This window comes from Rattus norvegicus, chromosome 13 (assembly GCF_021556685.1).
Source record: "Rattus norvegicus strain SHRSP/BbbUtx chromosome 13, alternate assembly SHRSP_T2T, whole genome shotgun sequence".
Lineage (NCBI taxonomy): Eukaryota > Metazoa > Chordata > Mammalia > Rodentia > Muridae > Rattus > Rattus norvegicus.
The window spans coordinates 52,426,474-52,451,444 of NC_141546.1; the positions used below are offsets into that span (position 1 = coordinate 52,426,474).

Genomic DNA, 24,971 nt, shown 5'->3' on the forward strand with positions numbered 1-24,971 from the left:
ATTAATTCATGATTTGTTGTTATTAGAAAACCAAAACAGAGGGAAAAAATAACTTTCTCCAGCACTTAAAATAATGCCCACAGGAACCCACCCAATAAAATGGCCCGAAACAAAACCCTTGCTTCAAAGCCAGAAACAATGACAAAGCTGCGAGCTCTGCCCACAGCTACCTATACTGCGTGAGTGTGGGGAAATATGCGAACTGGCAAACGGGGTGTGTGGCACTGCCTCTCTCTTGCAATTGCGGAGCTCTTTGCCCAGGGCAAGGAACACTGCAGAAGCCAGCAGCAGCCAGGCAGGGCTGTCAGCACGAACCTTATCACTTCTGGCACCACAGTTTGAGCCACAAGGCACTGTGATTGCTTACCAATAAGGCCCGAAGAGCTCAAAGTGCAGGTAGAGTAAGTCATAAATAGTTCAGTTTTAAGCCAGCTTTTCCATCCATGGAAATATGAAGCTGCCGAGGCATGTGTGTGTGTGTGTGTGTGTGTGTGTGTGTGCGTGTGTGCGTGTGTGCATGTGTGTGTGCGTGTGATGTGTGCATGTGGTGTGTGCGTGTGTGTGGATGTATGTGTGTGTATGTGTGTGTGTATCTGTGTGTGTATTTATGTGTGTGCGTGTGTGTGTGCAAGTGTGTGTGTGCACGTGTGTGTTAGTGTGTGAGTGTGTGAGCATGTGTGTGCATGTGTGTGTGTGTGTGTGTGCAGGTGATGGATTTTGTCAGAGGGTAGCCATCCTCAGAACATTTATAATGAGAAAGTTGCTTGTCACTAGGTCAATGGTCCAGAAGGATTAACCCAAAATGTTACCTATACTTTATCATATTAAAATTATGTACAAATTATTTGTTGCAAGTTATTTATAAAATACAAATTTGTATCATTAACAATGTTTAAAAAATTACCAAAAATGAACCAGGATAGACAAGGAAAAAATTTAAAAACTGGATTTTATATAATTTGGTATAACCAATAACAAAGTCGCTCATTTACTAAATCATCTCTGTCTGAATTTTTATCAACTCCACAGTATTTTTAAATTAGAGTTTACTTACTAATAATAGTATGTTTAGGGTTGCTACATTAAACTAGGTTGTTGCCAAGAGTGGCAATCCGTTTTGCCTTCTGTAGGGAACTGTAACCGTATGGGTTAAAAGGCTTGGTTTAAAACTTTGCATAAAGTGTTCTTCACAGCCTGTGTCTGGCAGACACTCTGAGTCCCTTGGGGGTGTTTTTTCCTTCCTCTCCTTTTGCCCGTTTCCCATCCTGACTAGTTTTCTTCCTGTCTCTCATCCAAGCCTGCAAAATGCCATCAGGAAGGAAGGAGCACGGTGCTCTGGAAGTTCTGAGACAGAACCAGCTCTGCCACACGCCATAAAATGGAGCGCCAGATCCATGTAGGTGCGGCAGGGAAGTGGATTAGCCTTGCCTTCACCTCCTCGGTGTAGGAAGAAATAGAAAACCTTGCTGCATTCAGTTCTAAAATTACAACTATCCCACAGGCCGTGCCTTCATCAGAAATGCTTCTGTGGGTATTTTACTTAACAACCACCAATACATTTCTGAAAATACCAGTCGAGTTTTTATGCAAGGTCTGAGGACAACCAAGGTTGAAACAATCAGACTTGGGCTTGCTCACTTTGAATGGAAACAAAGCATCTTTCCTATCTGTGGGTTGTGGTTTTCCCTTCAGTGCACAGTTTTGGCTTTGGATCTTCCTTCCCTAACACCCCAAGACTATTTCAGAAACAAGGAGTAAGATGGCGCCCCTGCTTCTGTCTTAGTTTCGCTTCCTCTTGCTTCCACTAGGAGGACGTTTACTTCGTCTTAAGTTGCGACATTGTCATTTGCCATCCACAGTCTTTGGTTTTACTTGATAAACATTTTATCCTTATACTGGGGAAAGGAACTGTTTCTGGTTATGTTTTGAGATTTGTTTTCAAGCTAAACTGTAATCAACAATTTCACTCAGTAGCCTGGTGTTCTATCAAAACATAATATCAAATTAACTGTGAGTACTAAGTAGCCCGAAACTAAACCGCTAGCCCGAATCAGCCAAGTGAGTCTTTGAAGCAGAGCAAATAAGATTGGATCTTTGGTTTTCGCAGCCAATGAAGTATTAAAATTTTCTCCTTCGTTTGTGCAGACAATCCTGTTTTGACCACTAGATGGCGATATGAACTCGCTGAATTTGGAACCCGACCAGCCCCATCCATAATTTCAAAGAGAAAAAAAGATGAGGATTTTCCTTAACTGATTTGATAGTCTGACACATACTGTTAAGGAAGTGGATTTATATGATGTAACAGCTATTTCATTAAGTTTCCGTGAGAAAGAAAGCATCCTCTTCTGGCAAGAAGACGTGTCTGCTTCTAAAACACAAGCCAGGGAAATCAGGAAGCAGAGTACAGTGGGAGGGGAGGGGAGAGGCAGACAGGCTTGCTGGCCAATTTGACTGCTTCGAGACTGACTTAAATATTTTCCTGACTACTTGACAGTCAAAATGGCGAAGGCAGTTTGTTTGTGTCAACACAGGGTGTATTTTGTGCCTCGAAAAGTGAATATCTATATTGCTAGACTTCCTTGTCTGCCTCTTTTGTACCCCAGCTATTTGGCCCAGTTAGTTGGGGCAGTCTGCTACTGAAACCATAGTTGCTGGGGGAATAATCTTGGCAAGAAAGCATGCCCTCGATTTCGGCCGGTCACTAGACAAGTGCTTGATCTACAGATATTCCTGTATAAGGATGTCCTGATGATCAGAAAAGGAACATCTTTGCAAGAAGGGAAAAAACAAAAACAACATCAATCAAAAACAAACAAACAACAAAACAAAACATTCCATGAATGGCAACTCCCAAGTGTCAGTTCTCTAGAAAGGACTCAAGTGAATAATTGTAGAACTCAACTATTTGATGAGGCCAGCCATATTCTTTGTCCCTAAAAACAAGTATGTTCTGCACACAATTGCTTCAAACTGAAAGAGAGGGGAGAGAGAAATAATTGGAATCCCACCAGCCTCACAATACAGTCACAAAGACCGACAGGCAAACAAACACGGGAGAGCGCGGTAACTACAGTAAAAAAGAGATGTACTCCCAAATGCCAAAGGAAGTAAGAGTTGACATTTAAGGCCAGCCACGAAGTTAAGAGTCAAACAATGACAGGAAATCAACTAGAAAATGTGACCAAAGGCATTCTGGATGATAAAGTAACAGTATAAGAAACCAACAAATTACAGAATTAGTGTTTAAGAATACCTGTCCATGGGCTGGAGAGATGGCTCAGCGGTTAAGAGCGCCGACTGCTCTTCCAGAGGTCCTGAGTTCAATTCCCAGCAACCACATGGTGGCTCACAACCATCTTTAATGGGATCTGGTGTCCTCTTCTGGCCTGCAGGTATGCATGTAGGCAATAATAAATAAATCTTAAAAAAAAAAGAACTTTAAAAAAAAGAATACTTGTCCATGTGCCAGGAATGTGGTCTCTGTCATCGGCACCTGCACTAGCTATGTGGATGAGGGGTGGTCAAAAGACAGTGATTTTCCATAATCTAAAATGTATAATGAGTATCAGTGAATCCTCCCGGCAGAATCAACTGGGAGAAATAAGTATATAGTCTCTTGTTTAGGAAGCCTGAGCAGTCTCAGAGAGAGCAGATCTCACCCTCACAGAGGGTAGGGCTCAAACACCTCTCTTTCCCTGTGCTTTGTGCTTGGTGACTTCCTTCCAAACCCCGGAGTGTGGAAAGAGAAGTTAGGCATGGAAAACTCAGGGTTGCGGGATGGTGATTGCTCAGGCTGACCTGTCTTATAACTTTCACTAGTCTTTCCCCTCAAGCACATAATCCAGAGCTCGTCAGGGTGTCCTGTAAATCCCTCCTGAAGCTCGGTGTACAAAAGACAGGAACTCTTCACAATTGCAATGGACAGCTGAAACATTTGCAAACAATAAGGTGTGCGGGAACCTTGACAGAGAAATGACATGCCTTGGATAGGATCCTAGAACAGGAGAAAGAGGGTGGGGAGTTATAGTTTAGAAGAAAAATAATCTGAATGAAGTGTGAACTTGATTGGATAACGCAGTGATATCTGTTCATTAGTTGTCCCAAGTGACAGGAGACACCATTAGATGTGGTATGGATGTACACTCTTGGCACTATCTTTGAAATAGTTTTTTCTTTTTTGTAATAAAAAATAATACATAAATGTGCTCTCTTGGTTTCACTGGTTGGCTTTGTTTGGTTTTGAGATAGGATTTTGCTAAGTATCCCTGGCTGGACTGGAAGTCCTATGGACTGGTCTGGCCTCAAGCTGATGGATCTGTGACAGGCGTCTAGAGGATGGACACCAGCAGGGCCTGGGGACACGTGGAATGGGAAGGACTGTGTTACCTCTTAGAGGCCTGTTATATAACGATGCTATGAAATGAGAAATGCAATGTTAGGAATGATGATAAAATTAGGGTATAGTTACAAACACAGGAGGCAAAGGCGAATGAGAATTGGGACATTTGGTAGAATCTGGAATGATGGTGTAAGCTAGTATTCTTTTATATAGAAAGCAAATATAGAAATCAATATCTTACAAGCGGGCATATAGGAATGAATGTGTGCGTGCCCACACCTACAAAATTCCCTTACTCTGCCCGCAGTGGCGGAAACACTCCTGTAGCAGCAAACACACCTCTCAGCTAGATCTCGGCCTCTGAACTCCAAGTGCAGAAACAACAGATCCCAGGCTTGGCTCAAAGAGTAGAACATAAGCCTGGGGCTCTCGGCTTGACTGGCAAATAAGAAAGTGCCCGGGAACTGTAGGGACGGGTGATAAGAACACAGAGCCCAGCTCGAAGAGGCTCCTACTGGTCACGCTTGAGCTGATGAGAATCAAAAAACATGAAATCGGTGAATAGTAACAAAATAAGAACCCACAAGCTCACATTGCTATGAACTAATTAAATGGAGAGGTTGCAGATAAACAGGGTATTTGGATTCTCAAATTGTAGCCCCACGAAACCCCCAATAAATTAGAGTTGGTTGGAATCTACTTCTTCCTTACATTCATGTCATCGGAGTCATCAATGCTGGGGAATCCCGAGACAAGTTGGTATTACGAGACCCGGTGGGATGTAACGAGAAGAGTCCAGCGTCATCGCTTCACATTCTTGGCAAATATATGAAGCTGGAAGATCAGTGTTTTGAGGACCCCGTTCAGTCCTTCCCTGATCACTTCACGGTGCAGCCCGCTCCCATCAGAGCTGGCCACTTGAATGGCCCCAGCCCTATCATCAGTGGCTCAGTCCCAAAATACCATTACTTCGGACTTGTGGCTCCTCTAAGAAAGGGGATGCTCTAGTACCCTACATCATTATTAAGTTAAATTATGCCCGTTTTAATTTGAATTTTATCACATGGGGCCTTGTTTTTGATAAATATTTCACAAAATAAAGAAAGCGCCACTCAAAATTAGTGGTTGCTGTGTAATACATGTATACTTCCAATACTATTTGTTTTATTGTGAGTCAGTGGGCAAATGCTACGCATGGATTCCTAGTGCACATGCATTACTTTATTATCTGTTTCTTATCACAGCATTGTTGTCAATTGATGTTCTGGGAAAGAAATACCACTTACATTGAACATTCTTCTGGGATGACTGAATGACTAGAACTTCAATGATTGGGAAGAGGTTGGAATGTTGCAGATCCAGAGCCAAACTTTCTTGAGCAGTCATTGCCCTCTAATCATTTATTACTCAACTTGGTACGTGTCCTAACATCCTTGTGAGTTTGAAGTAAATCCTCTTGGCTCATATGAATAGGCCCCTACCTTGTACCAACTCAAATGCTAAGAATGGTGTCAGAAAGAGACTAACCGCTATAGAAGAGACTTCTACACTCTGTCAAAAAACTGCCTACCCAATGTGCCCCACAATATATTTGATAGGGGTTTTGATTTATTACTTTATTTCTTTATTGTAACACAATCAAATCTTGAAAAGATGACTACCTCACAGAGACACAGTATTTGGAGTAAAATGAATTTCTGTTTCAGGGAAATGGTCACTTATATTTGGCTCCAAAATAAATTATGCATTATTCCCTTCAAGCTGAGAACTGTGGCTTCTCTGTAACACATCTTACACATGCACACAAGCACATAAACACACACATACACACATATACATGCATAGGTACACGCTCACTCCATCACCACCACCACCACCATCATCATCCATCATTGATTTACCTAAGAATTTAAAATTGTAATGAGTATTCAGTTATCACATTATTTTAATATCTGCATATTAATTGCTATAACAAATCTCCAATTTTTAGCATTAAGTGTCCTACTTATAAAATTCAATCTAAAAGCTCATGATGGCTTCTTATCAGGTACAATTTCTATAACAAGGAAATGTATTTCTAAGATCCCGATTCTTACCACGTCAGGGCCTTTTGGAGGAGTCCCAGCGACTCTCTCTCACCAGGACTCTACAGCAGACCTTTTCCATCATGCCCAGGCTATAGGAGCTACTGCAATCTTTTAATGCTTCCAATTATATTTTTATTTCTTCTAATAATCTTTGATGGTATGAGATCCAGCATTTTAATTCATTCCCCAAGAACCGTTTCTAACTGCTCTAAGCGTTCTTTAGAAAACCATTTCTTAAAATGGATGTTTGTTTTCTGAGTTAATTACAATCCCAATTAGGTGTTTTAGCTTCCTTCTCCCATGCCTCAGCACAACTATGAAGGAAATTCGCTCCTGTCCTCAAGCAGCTTGTAGCATACATACATACATACATACATACATACATACATACATACATATATATATAGAGAGAGTGAGAGTGTATATGTGTGTGTATATATGCATATATAATATATGTGTGTTTGTGTATATGCATATATATGTATATATGATACACACACATGCACACACACACACAGAGTACACTTCTGTGCAGCAAAGATTGGGTGCAGAATAAAATGTATTTCACTAAGTCCTTGCAAAAGTTGTGAATCAAAGTCTGAATTTGAGTGGAATTTCCACAGATGGCAGTCGTTCTCCCTAGACAGTAAGACCTGAAGGAAGGAATGGAAAGAAAGCAGCATTTTGATTCAAACCTAAAACAGAGCTTTCCAGATGGAAAAAAAAATCAGGCTAAGAGAAAACTGTGATCTCAAACACATGAAGCCATGAGGTTGGATGAGGTGGGTAAGGAACTACAGAAGCCTAAGAGGGGTAGGATGTACAATGTAGACCTGGTTCAACAAACACACATGTAGAGGCGTGTGCATGCACACACACACACACACACACACACACACACACACACACACACACCCATCATTGTCATCAATCATTTACCTAAAAAATTAAAATTGTCCATCCTAACCAAAAACAAATAAAAAATGTCAGAATTACTTTGTTCATCAAATTCTTCATAAAGACAATGCATGCGAGACTGTCTTCCTTTCTGGTTCCTACTGATGTCTTTACTTTTTTTTTTTTTTGGTTCTTTTTTTCGGAGCTGGGGACCGAACCCAGGGCCTTGCGCTTCCTAGGCAAGTGCTCTACCACTGAGCTAAATCCCCAACCTGTCTTTATGTTTCTTTAACTGAGTTCTTTATACTTATCAATGTAAGCCCAAGCCTTACATTGAAGATTCTTTGCCTGAGGGGCTCTTAATAGTAATAAGTCATTCACCGTTTTGAACGAACTGCTGTGTGTTCACTACATTAAAATCTGATCACTTTACATGCATTGTTTCGTCGTGACTGCATGAGACTGCCACCAATCAGATGTTAGCATGTAGTTAATGTAGTTATCTAAACAGAACATGAGCATTTCCACATTGGCTACAAAAGGCATTCAATTTTTGGTGGGCCATTTATTTTCTCACGGCCTCATATTTCAGACATATTATATATGAACCATATGATTATTAATCCATTAATGCACTTAGATAGAACTTTGATTTTATATTAAAATGAGTTAACTTTCCTAACACCTAAAGATCTCAACCATCCATATCCAGACTCTTACACCGTGAAGCCCCTTGGGGCCTGCAATGATGATTTTTAAAGCAAATCTCTAAACCCCGGGCTGTGTGGGCAAGAGACACACACACACAGGGTGGCTCATCTCGGCCTCAGCTCCTGGATTTAGAATACAAGTAATTGCTGTGTGCAATTGAACAATTTTTGCAGAAGCTGCCTAGCCTTGCAAGACCAGAATTTGCAGCTATTTGTCAGGTGATGGGAATGGGGGGATCATTTTGATTTTGTTCTATTGATTTATTGAGAAAAATAGCCACGTACTCATTGTCACTCAGTGGAAATAGTCCAGCCACCACTGTTGCCTCTACTCACACCCAAGCTGGCACTGGCAGGTGCAGGTTTATCGGTGGGTTAATTTGTATATATGTATGTGTGTGTGTGTGTGTGTGTGTGTGTGTGTGTGTGTGTGTGAGTGTGCCATTTTCTTGGGAGGGGGTTTGTTTTTCTTCCTATTTGCAAATGTTTCCTTCCTATCTGCAAATCCAGGACAGGACATTTTCCAATTTGAGTAACTATTATCCTCCTGGCTGCTGTGGCTTCAGGAGAGAGGACAGCACAACAATGAACACGGTCTCCCCAGAGTGTCAACAGAACAGAGAGAATTGTGGGTCCAGCACAGGAAATTCTTGAGCAGTGTTCGAGTTCTTTTGTTCTGAAACGGACAAGTTCTAAATAAATGTGAATGGGGTGAAAATTTTACAGTGTGCGTGAGGTGTAGGACACATGTGTTGAGCCCTGGGTTCAATCCCTAGTGCTTAAAATAAAGTTATAAAATAATGACCATTTTCAAGAATTAAATCCAGTCTTCTCTTAGTTTATTAAGGTTTTTCCTTTCTTGAAATTCAATTAAAACCAAACCTATTATCTAAGAATGTATGTGTATGAATATATACATACATACACACAGACACACACACAGACACACATACAGATAGATAGATAGATAGATAGATAGATAGATAGATAGATATAGATATAGATGATATAGATATTCTGAATTTCCTTTGTCTATTCAGTTGACCCTAATTTTTTTAAAAATCATGAAAGCGAAGATATTTAAGGAAATGTATCAAGTGAAACAGTGATGTTGTCCACCATAAAAATAAATGTTAATTTGTAAGAAATGATTGAGAAGCAAAAATACAATGCATTAACAACATTTTAACTGCATAGGTTATTGATGGGGTTTACTCCAACTTTAATCATCAAAACCAATCTTTTCTATGTTTGGTTCTTTTCTGAAAGCTTTATCGATTCTAAAACATCCCAGAAAATGAAGACTCAGTTGCCTCTCTTTATTTCAAAACTGTTTTGGGGTTTTTTTTCCCTGAATCTTTCAATCTTGCAAATAAGTCTCGGTTCGATTTTCTTTGTGATTTTGCATTCGCAAGGCTCTGCTCGTGTGGAGGCCAGAGGTCAGCACCGAGTGTCTTCCTCGGCTGCTTCTACACTTTAGCTTTCTTTCTTTTTTTTTTTTTTCAATTTTTGAGATTGTAATTTAATTACACATTTCTCTTGTTCCCTTCCTCCCTCAACAATCCCCACCTATCCCTCCTTCCTCTCCTTCAAATTTCATGGCCTCTCTTTTCATTGATTGTATATATATATATGTATATGTATGTATATATATGTGTGTGTGTTTTGTATATACCCGTAAATATTCCTACATACGTGTGTGTATACATACATACATTTCTAAATATAAACCACTGAATCCATATAATGGTACTTGAATGTGTGTTTTCAGGGCTTTGGCATTGGACAACAATTGGCATGCTCATCCCATTGATGCTCTATTGCAAAGGGACCCTAGAATTAATTTGTCCCAGGAAGAGCAAGGCTCACCAAACCACTTCTCCTGCTCCCAGCTTTCCTCAGTTACCCACAGTTTTTAGTGTAGTGTTGAGGCTTTATGGGCTTCCCCCATCCGTTTTGGCATGTTCACTGATGACCTCCTTGTTCAACTTACATTTGAGCATTCACGTTAGTGAGATTGTATGGATGTAGCTTCTGATGATACCGAGAGACACAATCTCACGGCAAACTCCCTGATCCTCTTGAAACATCATTCACAAACCTGGAACTTACTTATGTGTGCCGGAGTGTCAGGGGAACCAGCCCCCAGGCTCATCCTGCTAACACTTCCCAGTAGACTTACAGGTGCCTTCCTCCATATCTGGTATTAAGGTACATTCCTTTATTTCTAGCCTGTTAAGTGGATGTCGAAGAAGGAAATTTGGGACCTTGTTTTTTGGCTAGCGCCATACTACTGCCTGAGCACTTTCTTTCGGAAGCTCTAGGTCCACATTCAGAATTGTTTTCAATTCCAAATTCTGTTTCTCAACTATGGATTTGCCTCCCAGCCATTTGGTCCAGGGAAAGGTAACATGAAATTACTTACATGCTCCTTTCCCATAGATGCCTGAGGTCGCCCTATGACATCTGGCAGCCACTCAGGTTTCCTGAAGATACTCCACTACAAAGGGGACACTAGAATCAGTTCATTCCAGGAACTCAACAGAAAAGTGAGCAATGTGTTCGGAAGAAGTGTTGTCCTAGAAGTGACCATAAACACACACACACACACACACACACACACAGAGAGAGAGAGAGAGAGAGAGAGAGAGAGAGAGAGAGAGAGAGAGAGAGAGAGAGAGAGAGAGAGAGAATATGTGATATCAATTCACTGGTTTCTTTAGAAATTATCTTTGCTTATGAAAACACTACCCAATGTTTTGTCTATTACATTAACTCCATTTTCCCTCCTAAGTTGGTTTATATTTCATACTAATGGAATGAATTTAGAGTCATACAACCTGGGTTTGGGGCTTGGCATTTTCAGTTACAAAGTATGCAACTGGGAATACAGTTCTTCAGATATCTGTTTCAGCTTCAGCTTTAAAACAATCATAGCAACAACTTCATAGATTGAAATGAAGATAATCTACAAGTTAAAATGAGATAATCCACAAGCAAAGTGAATGGAGCACATTCATTTGTAAGAAATACGTTTACCTGACCTGGAGTCATTCAGTCTTGTATGACTTCGCCACCGACTCTTCCTAAGAGCAGTTGTACAAGTTGCTACTGGGTTAGCCACAATGTTTCTGAAGAAGCATTTATGACAATTGTCTTTCAATGCATGTACAGAGCTGTCTCTGCCCTTCAGTAGTCCCTGGGTACAGTTGGCTTATTTGCTAAGGGATCATTGGGTAGCAACTGCTATAAAATATTCCCTTGAGAATCAATCAGAAAAATAAACCATGGTGCTCTGTAACAGACCCCTGGCTTCAAGCACCCATAGGTCAAGGTCTGAATTCTCAAGCGAGTTCTAGTGTTTAGCACGAGGCACCTCTCTATACAGCATGAGTTTGGTCTTATAGACACTGAGCACACTGTATAGATTAAGTTACTTACCTGGCAGAGGCATTTGGGAGCAGCTTCCTCCTCATCTTCCAGATTTATTGCTAGCTCTCCATCTTCAGATATTGCTTCTCAATAAGAGTATAATATCAAGTATTTTTGATCATTGTCATTTGTTTGAATTATATAGAAACTATATTAGTTGAAATTCAGAGATTCAGGAAGGTCTAAGGTCTATCCTTTATCATTCTCAAGTGCCCACTATATTTCTTAAAAGGCAGGGAATTCTTATAAAACATTACAAACTCTCTTCTGATTCCTAATACTTAAATGAGAGATGCTTATGTAAGTACTCTCATTTGAAATCATTGCTTTGTCTTAATCTATTCATGTCAATATAAATGTGATATACATCTATCAAAAAATCCAAACTCACCTATACATTTAACTAAGACACTTCTTCCATTGAATAGAAATGCATTTCCAAATGTAAGCGTCAGTCTGCCTATTTACACAGGAATGAGACTGTGTTCAATAATTTTTTTTAGAGTTTTAGAAAATACAGTATTAATTGTTAAGGGGTAAGGGAGGTAGCTTAGTTGGTAAAGTATTTGTCATTCAAGCGTGATTACTGAGTTCAATCTTTAGAAGGCATGTTATAAAAATAAAAGTCAGAAACAGAGAAAGGAATAACTGGACATATTGACATTCACTTGTACACTGGCTCTGAGGTGGTAGAGAGGGCTGATAGGGCCCCAGGACTTGTTGGCCAAACAACTTGGATTACTAGCTGAATTATAGGCCAGTGAGTCCTTGTCTAAGAAAATGGTGGACAGCACTTGAGGATTCATTGGCCCTTGATGTTGTCCTCTGACCTACACACACACACACACACACACACACACACACACACACACACACACACACACACACACACACACGATTTCAAATTTTAGTTTATCCAAATCTCCCATTGTTTTTACAAAATACTTCATATTGTGTCTGGTTCTGAGTTAGTGACTGTATTGAATGAAGTCATGAGAGTGTCAACATCTTTCTCAAGAAAGCTTTGCTATTTCTAGGGAGTTGAATTCATCCATTTGGTCCAAAACAGTTTTCCACTCAGTCTAATAACAAGAAGAAATAAGGGGGAACCGTGTTTCATCTTATATCTAGGAATTATACACACTAAGTTGATCAACATTTAGTTTGCAGAATTTTGCCACACTGTCACTTGGTCCATTTGGAAATGTGGTCTGGTATTTTGTTTCTTTGTTTTTCAGACAAGGTCTCACTGTAACCTAGACTGGCTTTGAACCACCATCCAGCCAAAGATAACATTGAACTTCTGATCCTCCTGTGCCTACATACTCCCCAATCCAGTTTAGGCATGTGCATCTCTGCCTAGTTTATGAAGTACTGGGGCTTGAACCCCGGGCTTTGTGCATGCCAGCCAAGCACCTTATCAACTAGGTCCCTGGAGATGTAGTCTTTACTTGCTTTGGGAACTGTCAGGAGATAATCAGAGCATCTGGCAATAGAAACACTGCAGCATTAAACGCCAAAAGATAAGTAGCATAAAAATTTCAAATACTTAATTTTGATAAGTCCTCTCACATTATTTTAATTCCAAATGTAATTTTAAAAAAAATGGAGTCAACAGAGCTGATAATGGATGGTGTGAAATACTCTGGATGCCAGAAACTGGAAATGTCAGTCCATTTCTCCTGTTAGCCTCAGACTTACGTCCTACTGTCATTTGTGCCCCTGAGCTTCCACATCCATCAGAGTATCACTTACTTTATTGGTTCCCAATTTTCTTTATAATAACGAAGATCAAAGAAACAGTCATTGGGGGATAATATTAAAAAGGCAGGCGTAATCAGCGTGTAAATACCGCAGTGATGGAAGACATACATCTTCAAGTCAGAACCATCTGTGACTCTTTCATGTCCTGAGGCGTCCACACTCAGCCTTCAAAAATGATAAGAACTCAACAGAACATGTCCCCCAGCTCCTAGGCTTGACTCGGGCATCATAAAGACTAAAAAAGTGGTGTTTTCCCAGCTACTCTTCTACTAGCAAATGAGCTCTCTTCTTCCTCATGTTGTGCCCCATGTCTGCAAGTGTATGACGTAGAAAGTATGGGAAAGAAGAGAGAGTAGGATTTAGATGTATGTAAAAAGGGAGCAGAAGGAATTCCAGTCATTGGCGAGATAAGGAGGACTGAGTGTGGGTGTTGTTTTCTGGGGAAACATCAGAAGCCAAATCAGTGTTGAAGAAAATTCTCTTAATAAGTAACTTCGGCAAAAGACTTTCACATCCCCAGTTTTGGAACAAACACATACTGGGATTGCTTATTAATGTGGTGATACCTAATTACAAAGTTAAAATTACAGTGTCTGGTAAATGTAAAAAATACTATGTTAAGAAATGAAAAGCTTACACGTCAAGAATTAGGAACAGGGGTTTAGATGATTCTTTTAGGGCTCCAATGTTTTTCTCTTTGGATGATCTGCGCGGAGGAGGGTGGGTCTGGCTGTAGACCTTTGGCTTCTTGTTGCCACGTGGGAAAGGGGTGTGGCAGAGGGAATACCGTAAGGCATTTTCAATGACTTCTTCCTTATTTTCCTGTTTTGTCTTGCTGTGGCCTTTCCAAATAATCCTGATAAGAAATGACACATTCATTGTGACTTCTCCTTTCATGATAGATGAACTTCTTGAATCATATGTCAACCTACCATATTTTCTTTATAATGACTGCTTTTGTTTATAACGACTGTCCTTTGATTCAGTTTAAAATAGTAGCCTTGTGCTGTCTCAAGTTAAGTCACTCTGAGTGGCAAAACTCAAACAGCTTAAATCTGCATCTCCCTTTTAGTCTTTTAAAGTGTACTGTAGATCTTCAATAGTAATATCTTCAAACTTAGTGTCTTAATATGTCCCCATATTGTTCATATCCTAAGTGTTCATCTGGCACATGACACTACCACCCTCCCATTCTCTGTAGCCAGCGTGAACACATTCTTAAGTCTGTTCTTTCCAGCACATATACTTCCAGAACTCCAAATCAGATGGCTCTAGCTTTTGATGTGCATCCTAAAGTGGAGAATCCCCAACCCCTCACTACAACGAAACCCTCCCTCTCTTCTCTGGCACTATTAGGAAAGTTCCCTCACAAGGCCTTTTACTTCCTTGTTTGCTCCTTCCCTCTGCTTCTGTTTTCAAAGTGAGATGTTAAAACCCAATGTGTCCATCTCCACTAAAATCTCCGAAGTTATTTCCTAGGAGAGTTGGAACAAAGTTCTGAATTCTTTTGCTTGCCTATCATTCAGCAAGGGCTGATCACACCCATCTTTCTGACTACATCAGCTCTCACTTTCTCATGTTGGTCTTACTTTGTTTTCCTTGATCCTGTGATAAATACCCTAACGAAAGCAACCTAAGGAAGGAAGGGCTTAGGCTTATTCTGTCGATCACTGCCAGGCTGCCATCCATCATGACAATGAGTCACAGGGGCAGGAGCATGAGGGAGTGACTCATGCTGCTTCCTTAGTCAAGAAGCAGAGGACAAGAAGTGCATGTTGTTTCGTATACAATCTAGGATCCAAGCCACTGCATGGTCCTACCTCTACGAGCTAGATCTTCTCATCTCAAGGAATGCAGTGATAACCCTCCACAGGCATGCCCAGTGGCCCATCTCCCAGATGACTCCCGATGTAATTCCACCCCCAGTCCTTGCACAATTAATACCATTTCAGAGAAATATTCTGTTAGCACCAGGAGAGTAGCAAGACCCCTACTTAGTAGATAATATTCCTCAAGTCTGATCCAAATTATCAACTCTCTGATGACTTGGGGAAAATCAATTTTGAGTTGCATGATTTACATGTGAATCGAGCAACTATAGTTAGAAGTTGAACTAGAACAGTGTTTTAAAGCGAACATAGGTATAAGATAAAAGTACTTGGATTTGGGTAGTCGTTCTTTCATTCATATCTTTATGACCCCAAGAAAACTAATTATTATACCCAGAGATGCTTTTCCCCTCTGTGAAGATGGGCAGTTAATATCACAAGGATGATTTTGTTGTAAGCATGACATAAAATAATTGTGTGTCTTGGCTATGACAGTGACACTGGGGTCATAGAATGTGATTTTGTCTGTCCCTCTTATTCTCACATTAGGCTTCACACATATGTTGCTTAAGAGTGTTCTAACCCTTTCCCAACAGAGAAAGGCACTAGTCTACAACACAGTGGCTAAATAGGTTAGGGTGACAAGGGTTTGCAGACTTTCTATTGCAAGGCATTTGTCAAAGGCACCAAACCCAGTATAACTTGGGCACTGGTTCACTGCCAACATGAACAAGAGAAAGAGGAGAAAGAAAGAAAGAAAGAAAGAAAGAAAGAAAGAAAGAAAGAAAGAAAGAAAGAAAGGGGTGGCAGGGAGAAAGGAAGGAAGAAACAAAGGAAGGAAAGGAATGGAATTCATTTGATTGGATGATTTAACCTTTCAAGTATCTGAGTATTCTGTGGAAAAGTCAAGTGGACTAAAAATATACCTATTCAAGCATTCATTCATTCATTCAACAAACATAGGAAGGATAACAAGCACATAGGAAGGGTACCAAGATCTGCTTCAAGTTGTAGTACAGACCTTGCAATATAACAAAGAAAAGATAAATTACTCGATCCAGTGGATCTTGCTCTGTTCACTATCTTACATAGAATCAAATCACATTTACCTACCACCCGAAATGATAAACTTGGGTTGGTAGTTCTCTGATTCCCTGCCTGGCTTGGGGCTTTGGCTGCTCCTCTAAGCCTCAGTTTCCAAGCCTGTGTCCATGCGATAGCTGTTTGACACAATACTGCCTGAGGATACTGCCTTACTTTGAGTCTCCACATAGTTAGCTACCCCCTGCCAGGCATGAATGGAAGGGCTAAGTTATGCGTATATCTTTTATGACTCTCAGCTAATCATAGCCATCAAACTTCTTCAAGTCACAGGCGACCAACTAATGAGAACCTTTTCAAAACAGCAAACCCCACCTGGAATCAGTTAAGCTGTTTTGGGACCCACTTCCTGTTTCCTGGGCATCAGCATCCCCTGATTATGAGCACAGCTCTCAATCACACGATCCCAATGTCCAGACTGTTCTTGGCTCAAATGAAGTCGGCTAAAGTTCAATGTGTCTACTGTCTTCATTGTAATATGTTAAGTTCCTAGCACGTCCAAGCCATAATTCCAGGATAATATAAAACTTGCCGTCCTATCATGTCAACTAGACTGTCCCTTGACCATTTCTGGTTTGTCCCTTGAATATTTAGGAAGAAGTCTAGAGGGAGATGCAGACTCTTTGGAACAGGGTCTCACCAGTCTTGTTTCTCTAGCTCAGCAAAGGGCTAAGGTTTTCCATTTCACTGATGGAGTCTGGACACCAAACCCATGGGTTTGAGGGACTTTGGAATGCCATCGTCTTATTTTCCAAAAAAGCCAAAAAAAAAAATCAATCAAACAAAACAACCAAGGTCAATTAATTATCCATCTGATCCAAATCCTATCCCGATTTAAATGAAATCGAGTTTCTCCCAAGCATCCACCTAATATACTCTGGTTATCCACATTGATGTCCTAATACATCTATTTGCTTCTCATGATTCCTCTTTATCCAGTTCAGTGCATTCAGCACCACAGAGATCATTGTCAAGCAGGTGCTGGGGGAGCTCATTCTCTGAGGGCCAAAGAAAACTTTTTTTTTTTTTTTTTGGTATTCATCCTCCAGTATCCAGGTTACATCTTGATAATTACTTTAAAAACTAAGAGTAAAAAATGGCAGATGGAATGTTGTTGCTTTTCTTTCTTTTTTTTTCTCTCTCTCTCTCCTCTTCTCCCTTTATGACTTCACATTGTCAGGATGGCTCCATCCATTTAGATGGCAAGGCGTCTCTGAATGAAGGCAGGACCCACACTTCCTCAGTCATCTCTCCAGTTCAATTACAGAGCTTTAGCGGGGCTAATTAGCATTCTTCAGAGCGGGAGCTCTTTGAGTGACAGGTAACCATGGAGAGTCACACTCTGGGTGATCAGCGAGAATCTAGCATTTCTTTTTAATTAAAAATGAGAAAAGACTTAAAGGAAAAGCTGAGCGTTTCCTGATGTGGGCTGCTAGTCCACGGCCACTGCTGGGTAGAGGCTAGCAATGGTGTCAGAGGCAAGTGGAGACTGTTTCAAAAGGAATCCAGGGGGATACCACAATAGTCTGAAACAGGAAAAAATGTTTGTCATCCACTCCGACAATGGATACCTGAAAGAAAGCATGAAAAGACAAAAGACCTGGGGTCCTCCTCATATTACTGTGCTATCCCTTTCAGAGTCTGAAAAAAATAGCATTGTACTCAATAACAATATATTTTTCTGCCCCTGCTAAATATTAGATTTAGCATTTTGGCATAGCATCTGCAGTTATACAAATGTTCCGTGTTTACTAAATACCGATTGGATGGGGATGAACAATATAATGAATGGCAAACTACAAATGTTAACAATTACATCAGTTCTGAGAAATATGCAAAAGCCCCTCAGTGTGCCAGTCCCTCGCCTGCTCCTAAGACTGAGGACAGTAGGCAGTGTGTCTTTCCAATGGAGTGACTATGCAAGCAGGTCAGAGAGGTGAATAAGAAATTAGCTTAGTAGCCTGCCTATGGGAAAAAGTAAAGAGAAATACTGCAATGTTTTTAAAGCATTTGATAACTTCTCCTACCCAAAAGCATACAAGTGAACAATCCAGATAATCAAAGTCAGTTTTTATTTTTCCCAAATCCAGAAGAAAAGGCTATATTTTCTTTCCACTTATATCCGTCTTGGTTTTAAAAGAAAATTTAATTTGAACATGCCTCTCCCTTTCCTGTTTTTACCCCAAAGTAGAATTGTAAAAACATTCTGTGGTGTTATTTCTGGCCAGTATCAAGCCAGGAAGCTTTTGCGATCTTGAGGGAGTGCCTGATCCCAAGAGCTTGCCAGTCTTCCTTCAGCAGGGAGGCGGGGCAAAGCAAAGGACACTTGGGTGACTTCCTCTTCCTTGTTTCAGGATGATCCTCAATTATAGTGAATGATGAGAACAAGCTATATTAGTTCACGGGCACATGCTTCTGGGTTCCCATTCTGGAAACTAGGTTTTTTTTGGGGGTGTGTGTGTTTGTTTTTTTGGGTTTTTTTAAGGTAAAAGTTGAATGAAGAAACAGATATTAGTTCCGAAAGACTCTCTCCTGTAATATGTATCCATGGGCGCTCCCATCTTGGCATGCTCTCTTAAATCTCTTATAATCGTGCTCTCTTAAAGTAATCCCTCAACTTTTAAGATTTACACACAATTAAATTTTATCCCGTAAGAATAGTCTCCTCTCAGAATTCGAAAAACTTCTAACCTCAATAAATTTATCGTACGCTTGGCTATTGATGTAAAAGCAAGTGAGAAAATAAAAAAAAAAAAGTTCCATGAATCTCAAACTTGATTTATTTATTTTTCAGAAATTCTTTGATAGCTAATAGAATTCTAGGAGGAGTAAGGGCCATTCTCACACAGGGGCATCGAGCTCCAGTGTAAGCTACTTCTCTTTGCAGGACACTGTATTTCATTAGTCATCGCAGTAGCTGTTTCCAGCTGTCATCAATGGTATTGACTACTTCTATGGTTGTAATCTATTGTGTGTGTGTGTGTGTGTGTGTGTGTGTGTATATATATATATATATATATATATATATATATGTATATATACATATATATGTGTGTGTGTATGTATATGTATATGTATATGTATGTATATATTATGACATGTATATTACTTTTTTCCTTCCTGATAGTGAATGGAATCATTAGATTTTCTTGACTAAGCAGAAAACAATATACATTTTAAAACAAGCACGTTAAAATAATCCGTATACCCCCAACCGTGAGTGCATTCGTCATCTTGAACTATATGGCCATTTCTACCTACTGTTAAAAGAAATACATTGAACTATTGGATATTTAGAGCTGTTTTCACCTATATTCAATTCCGAGCATCTACAGATTGGTCAATTTCAACCTTTCTGCCTATTTTCCCCCCTCAGTGTGCATGGACGCTCTCGAAATAAAAGAGAAAACTTGCAAGAAGGAGCCACTTTACAACATTTCATATTTAATTAGAGAAGATGAGGCAGCAGTGCCAGACACGGTGCCAGAGAACACCTCTAATTGCTTTACATCTTCCTCCTCCGTGACGATGTCTCCCCTAGTAGGAGAAAAAAGAAATAATTAAGTAATAGTTACAGGTATTACCGTTTTTTCAGAAGCAGTCAACACCCCCCACCCCAGTCCACCCCGACCTCAGCATCGTGTGCTGTGTTCTGTTTGTCTCCTGCATACTATTGTTTAGATTTTCCTCATTGATCCCACACAGTCACATAAAGTCAAACACATCAGGCCTCCTGCCGGTGGAGGTTAATCTGCTCACTGTATAGATGAAGCATGGGGCACGGAGAGACTTCTGGCCCCTACTCACTAGCTTCTCTGTGAGAGGTAGAACTCAGCTCCCCCATGAACAGGCTTTGGGGTTCCTGCCATCCCCTGGGGCTGTTCATTAGGTTCCACACAGACTTCTCATGCCATGACTCACACTTGACTCACAGAGCACACAAAGAGCACAAAAGCAGGCTGACCACATCCGGCCATGCACACCCCTTTAACAGTCCCAAGCTTTCTCTCTCTTCTAAGTCACTGCCCTGGGAAGACGGTTTCATACCCAAGCTGATGTGCACTTATTTCTTTGTGTTATTGCTCTGACAGTCTCACAGTGCTCTGCAAACACTCTGCATTCGCCTTTACCACACCAGAAGAAATTCCTCTTTGTGCAGGGAAAAATACATTCGTCTTAGTAGCTTCTACTTTCCAGCTTGTCCCTAGTCTGTCTGATATGTGTTTACATATGCTTGCCTAATGTCTAAGTGCTGGCCCTGTGTCCATGTCTTTCACCAGGGAAGCGAAATGAGAGATACATTACAGAAATCTTTAGCAAAGTTTTACAAGAGACTAAATCACAGAGATCAACTGACCTGGGTGACAAACAATACTGCAAATGTATCAGATGATATCTCTATGCTGTTTCTGACATTTATGGCAAGTACTTACAGCATAAGGTCTCTTTTGACCTATTGCACACACACACACACACACACACACACACACACACACACACACACACTGTTCTCTGGGTCAGAGGCATGGAACAGTACATGATTTAAGATTACAGCTATGCATTAGTGTATGTTGTAAAAGGTGATTACATTGAAATTCCAAAGCAAATAAAGTTGGGTGTTCTTTTGTTCTCTTAAGGCAAGTTAAGCAGGCAGGCTGAGTACACAGTAGGATAGCAGCCATAGTCTTGTAGGACCTCAAGGTGTATTTTTAACTCAGCTGTGAGGCCTAACAAAAGTTCCAGGCTCTTAGAAGAAAGATATTTTCAAAAAATATAGTACCACATCTACCAAATCACCATGTGTGCTCATAGGAACACACACACACACACACACACACACACACACACACACACACACACACACACGGGGGGGGGGAGATTTTAATCAATAAATACAGAATTTGACCACTTGTCCCCAAAATGATTACTTTCTAAAAACAGTTAACATGGACATGTATTTTAAATAAATAAATGAATGCTTCAGTTTGATTCTAATCCATAGAATTTATAACATTTTTTTTTGGTCCATAGAAGATTCTAGATCATGCTTTTCTCCAGATAATTTCCGGGTACTTGGGGAAATAGGGTGGCCATGATTTCAGGAAGGTGATGAAGCTTAAAGGATCTACATTACTGTTCATGGTCAAAACTGGGCCAGACTTTTAAAATACTTTCTCGAGGTTATGATGCAATCACTTTATTTTTCCATTCTCTGTTAGCCCTCTAACTCCCCCCCCCATGTACACACCCCATTGTTTTTTTCTTTTCAAATATGACCTCAATAAGGACAATACCACAGACATGATAATGTAGCCAGGGGGCAGGGGCTGACCGGCCTCAACACTACCCAAAGAACTACAAGTAACTAAGGAATTCTGAGAGAGAGAGAGAGAGAGAGAGAGAGAGAGAGAGAGTCTGAGAGAAGAAAAATAGGAAAAGGAATAAACCAATCATCATCTAATACCAAATAGCTGGCCCTGAAAACATATATATACAAATAACATTATATAGGCTAAGCAGGTTGTCTACATTTATATACATGATATATGATATTGATTTATATATTCATTTATATATAATATTCGTATATACACGAATTATCCATATATACTGCATTGTGCCAGATCTTTTTTATATGCAATGACTTTAGCAAGCGGTTACATCGTGTCAGTGTCTATGAAATTACTGATCTTAACTTCCTAAACCCTCTCTGGCTGACCACATCACTAAAGCTGCCTGTCAGGCTTCTGTGTGCCCCTGACTGCTGCATCGTAGCAAATCTGAAAAATGGATTTTCCATTGGGTATTACTGCTCAGTATTTTTTATTCAAGCACCAGTAGAGAGATTGAAACAAATGTATAGGCTCGAAAGATCAAATGAACTATGAGGCAATGGCGATCCAAGACAATGCGGGCAATGGGTAATAAAATTTGAGATGTATAGACATCACTTGGGTAGATCAGATTTTGTAAGTTCAACCCAGAAACAACCACAAGAGACTCATCAGACTTGCTAAAGGTGAGGTGTCAGTTAGTGAACACCCTCAGATCTGTTGCAGACTTTTATCCCACCTTACTCCACTGAATAAATTCTAGCCTGGGTCATTTTCTTTACTCAAACCCTGGAGGGTCTTCAGAAGGGAAAGTGACGTATACTGCTATACCGCTCACTGTTTGCTTCTGCCTGCCGCTTTATGGTAACTTGAAAGTTGTTTTAATGAATGACCTGCTTCACATTATTCCCCAGAGCTTGAAGTGTTCTTTCAGCTAAATGAGCTCCCTGAAAGCCACGTTTGTGGAGCACGTCTGTCTGCATACTCTCAGTGATACGGTGAGCCCTGCCTCCACCAATGAAGCAGTAAGTGTAGGTGGATACTGGACTACGGGCTCCTGGAGGAGGCACTTGTCAAGTGCATGATCATTCCTGCATCTGAGAGGCGCACACATGCAATATGCATATTATGAATGAATGTGTATATGTAATACATAGCACACATGTGTATAAATATGAGAAATACTCTAAGGAGAATAGAGCAGCTTTAGAGGAAATATGTCTTTAGAAGAATATGCTTTCTCTGAATGAGAGATACAGGAGGAATAAAAAATACACAGAGGCAAAAAGGTAGCAATTAAGTTGACTTGCGAAATGACCTGATATGTACAAAGAGGTGTCAGAGAGCAGTCTAGCCAAAGGGCACAGCACAATGAAATCCTAGCACAGTGGCAGATCCATGTGATGGGAAGCCTACCACATCTCAGGGGAGCATTGTTGGGTAAAAGGTTCCACTTTGAGCTAAGGCTCTAGACTTTATTCTGTCCAAATGGAGAAGCACCACAGAACCTTTAAATAGGACATAAGAGACCGTGGCCACGTAACCCAAACAATTCAGAGCTCTAACATGGCCCCAGTCTTCTTATCAACCTGCACAGGGAAAGAACGTAACTGGATGAAGTTTGGCCGCTGTGGCTCTACGTGAGCCAGCCCATAGACCTCTCTAACCTTGCACAATCTCGGTTCTCTGGCGGGACTCCGGCTCCTCTCACCAACTCAGCAGCCTCTCCTTCCAGAAAAACCTCCGGATGCCTCATGGCCTCTGAGGCAGTTTCTGGTTCACGTCATTTCTTAGGGACATTCTTTTTCTTCTGCTAACACCCTCCTTCTCTCTGTTCCTTATCAAGCCAGCTCATGCCAATGTGCTCTTAAAGCTCCTCCTGGCTGCCCATTTCCTTAGACTATCACCCGGATCCCGCCTTGACTCTAACCCTATTGTAGCACTAAACTGAGTGCTATGAAAAAATGTGTTACTCTAAGAAACAAATGTGGATTGTACATAGTGACCCAATTCAATAATACATGCTGGGATTCTGTTTTCAAAGTCTTAAGTTTAATATATATTTCTGTACTGGTACAAATTTATTTTGCAAGCAGACAGAACAGATCCTCTTTATAGAGCACCTAGGCATAGGAACAGTCGTTATCGGTTTATCTAATTAAAACATGAGCTTTGGGGCTTCAGAGATGACTCACTGGTTGAGAGCACTGGCTGCTCTTCAGGAGACCCGGGTTCCAGTGCCAGCAGCCACAGGGCGGCTCATAGCTGTCTGTAACTCCAGGTCCAGGGCATGCAGCACCTCTCTCTTACAGACATACAGGTAGGCAAAAGACCCAATGTACATAAAATAAAAATCAAATCCGAATTTAAAAAAAAAACAGCTGTTTTACATATTGCCACATGGGTTTTTATGTGACATCTTCTGGATTCAGTAATCACACACTGGAAAGGCAGATTTCAGGTAGAGTCATTATGTTATTCTGAATGCCTGATGAAGCAGAAGACTTTTAAAATGTCACTATGCTATTTCTCTGCTTCTTGGTAAGCATAACTCGTGGGTTATATGTAAATATCCAATGAATAAGCTGAGAAAAATTTTTATTTGCATTATTTATATATGTACACTGTAGTTGTCTTCAGACACACCAGAAGAGGGCATCAGATTCCATTACAGATGGTTGTGAGCCACCATGTGGGTGCTAGAATTGAACTCAGGACCTCTGAAAGAGTAGTGAGTGCTCTTAACCTCTGAGCCATCTCTCCAGCCCTGAACAAATATTTTTATTTTTTCAATAAAGACATGAGACTCTGTGAGGTGTTGAGTGTGATTTTTTTTCTGGCTTTCAAACCAAGTCTCTTTTTGGTCATCATTTACATCAGCACTCCTTTATGTTCATGAAGAGAGAATGACGTCATGAGAGGCAACACAATCAGAATCATGGTAAGAGTTTGACAAATCTCAGGGGCAGCTGGGATAGTCCTCTGGGTTCTCCTGAGGCTATTCTGGGTCTTTTCATCACCAGATGTTAGTGGAGAAGCACTAGGCAACATTCACAATGTTTTGAATATGGGGAAGAAAAAGAAGTCAATGATTACCTGGTCAAAGTTTCTCAGAACACATTCTGTTTTTATTGGGCTGAAGTCGAAAGCATCATAAGACATACCAGGAAGGCTTATAGTTCTCTAAATCTGAAAATATCGAAGAAACGGGGATGAATTTCTGCATGCATTGAGCAGCAAGTTTTCACTGAAGTGAGACAGGCAAGGAAACAAATCCATAACTGGCAACGAAACTGAAGCAATCCTTTTATTAAAAAGTTAGAGCATAAAAAAATGTCCAGGCCAAGATGAATTCACTAGACATTTAAAGAAGAACTGACAGCAGTGTTGCTAAAACTATTCAAAAAGCAAAAGGGAGGAATGTTATCCAACCGTTATAACTCAGCCGAAGATTACCTGACACCAAACCCAGATGA

The 24,971-nt window shown here is 40.5% G+C and overlaps 2 long non-coding RNA genes across 2 annotated transcripts; one reads left to right on the forward strand and one right to left on the reverse strand.

Moving 5' to 3' along the window:
• The first annotated feature begins 248 nt into the window (after positions 1–248).
• On the forward strand, positions 249–4,184 carry LOC148001645 (uncharacterized). The gene is made up of 3 exons (XR_015636346.1): positions 249–396; positions 1,298–1,396; positions 2,146–4,184. It is a non-coding gene; the product is annotated as an uncharacterized LOC148001645 (long non-coding RNA).
• A 15,402-nt stretch (positions 4,185–19,586) lies between these two features.
• Positions 19,587–23,307, reverse strand: LOC148001646 (uncharacterized). The gene is made up of 2 exons (XR_015636347.1): positions 23,163–23,307; positions 19,587–19,699 (listed from the first exon to the last, which is right to left on the reverse strand). It is a non-coding gene; the product is annotated as an uncharacterized LOC148001646 (long non-coding RNA).
• Between the last annotated feature and the right edge of the window lie 1,664 nt (positions 23,308–24,971).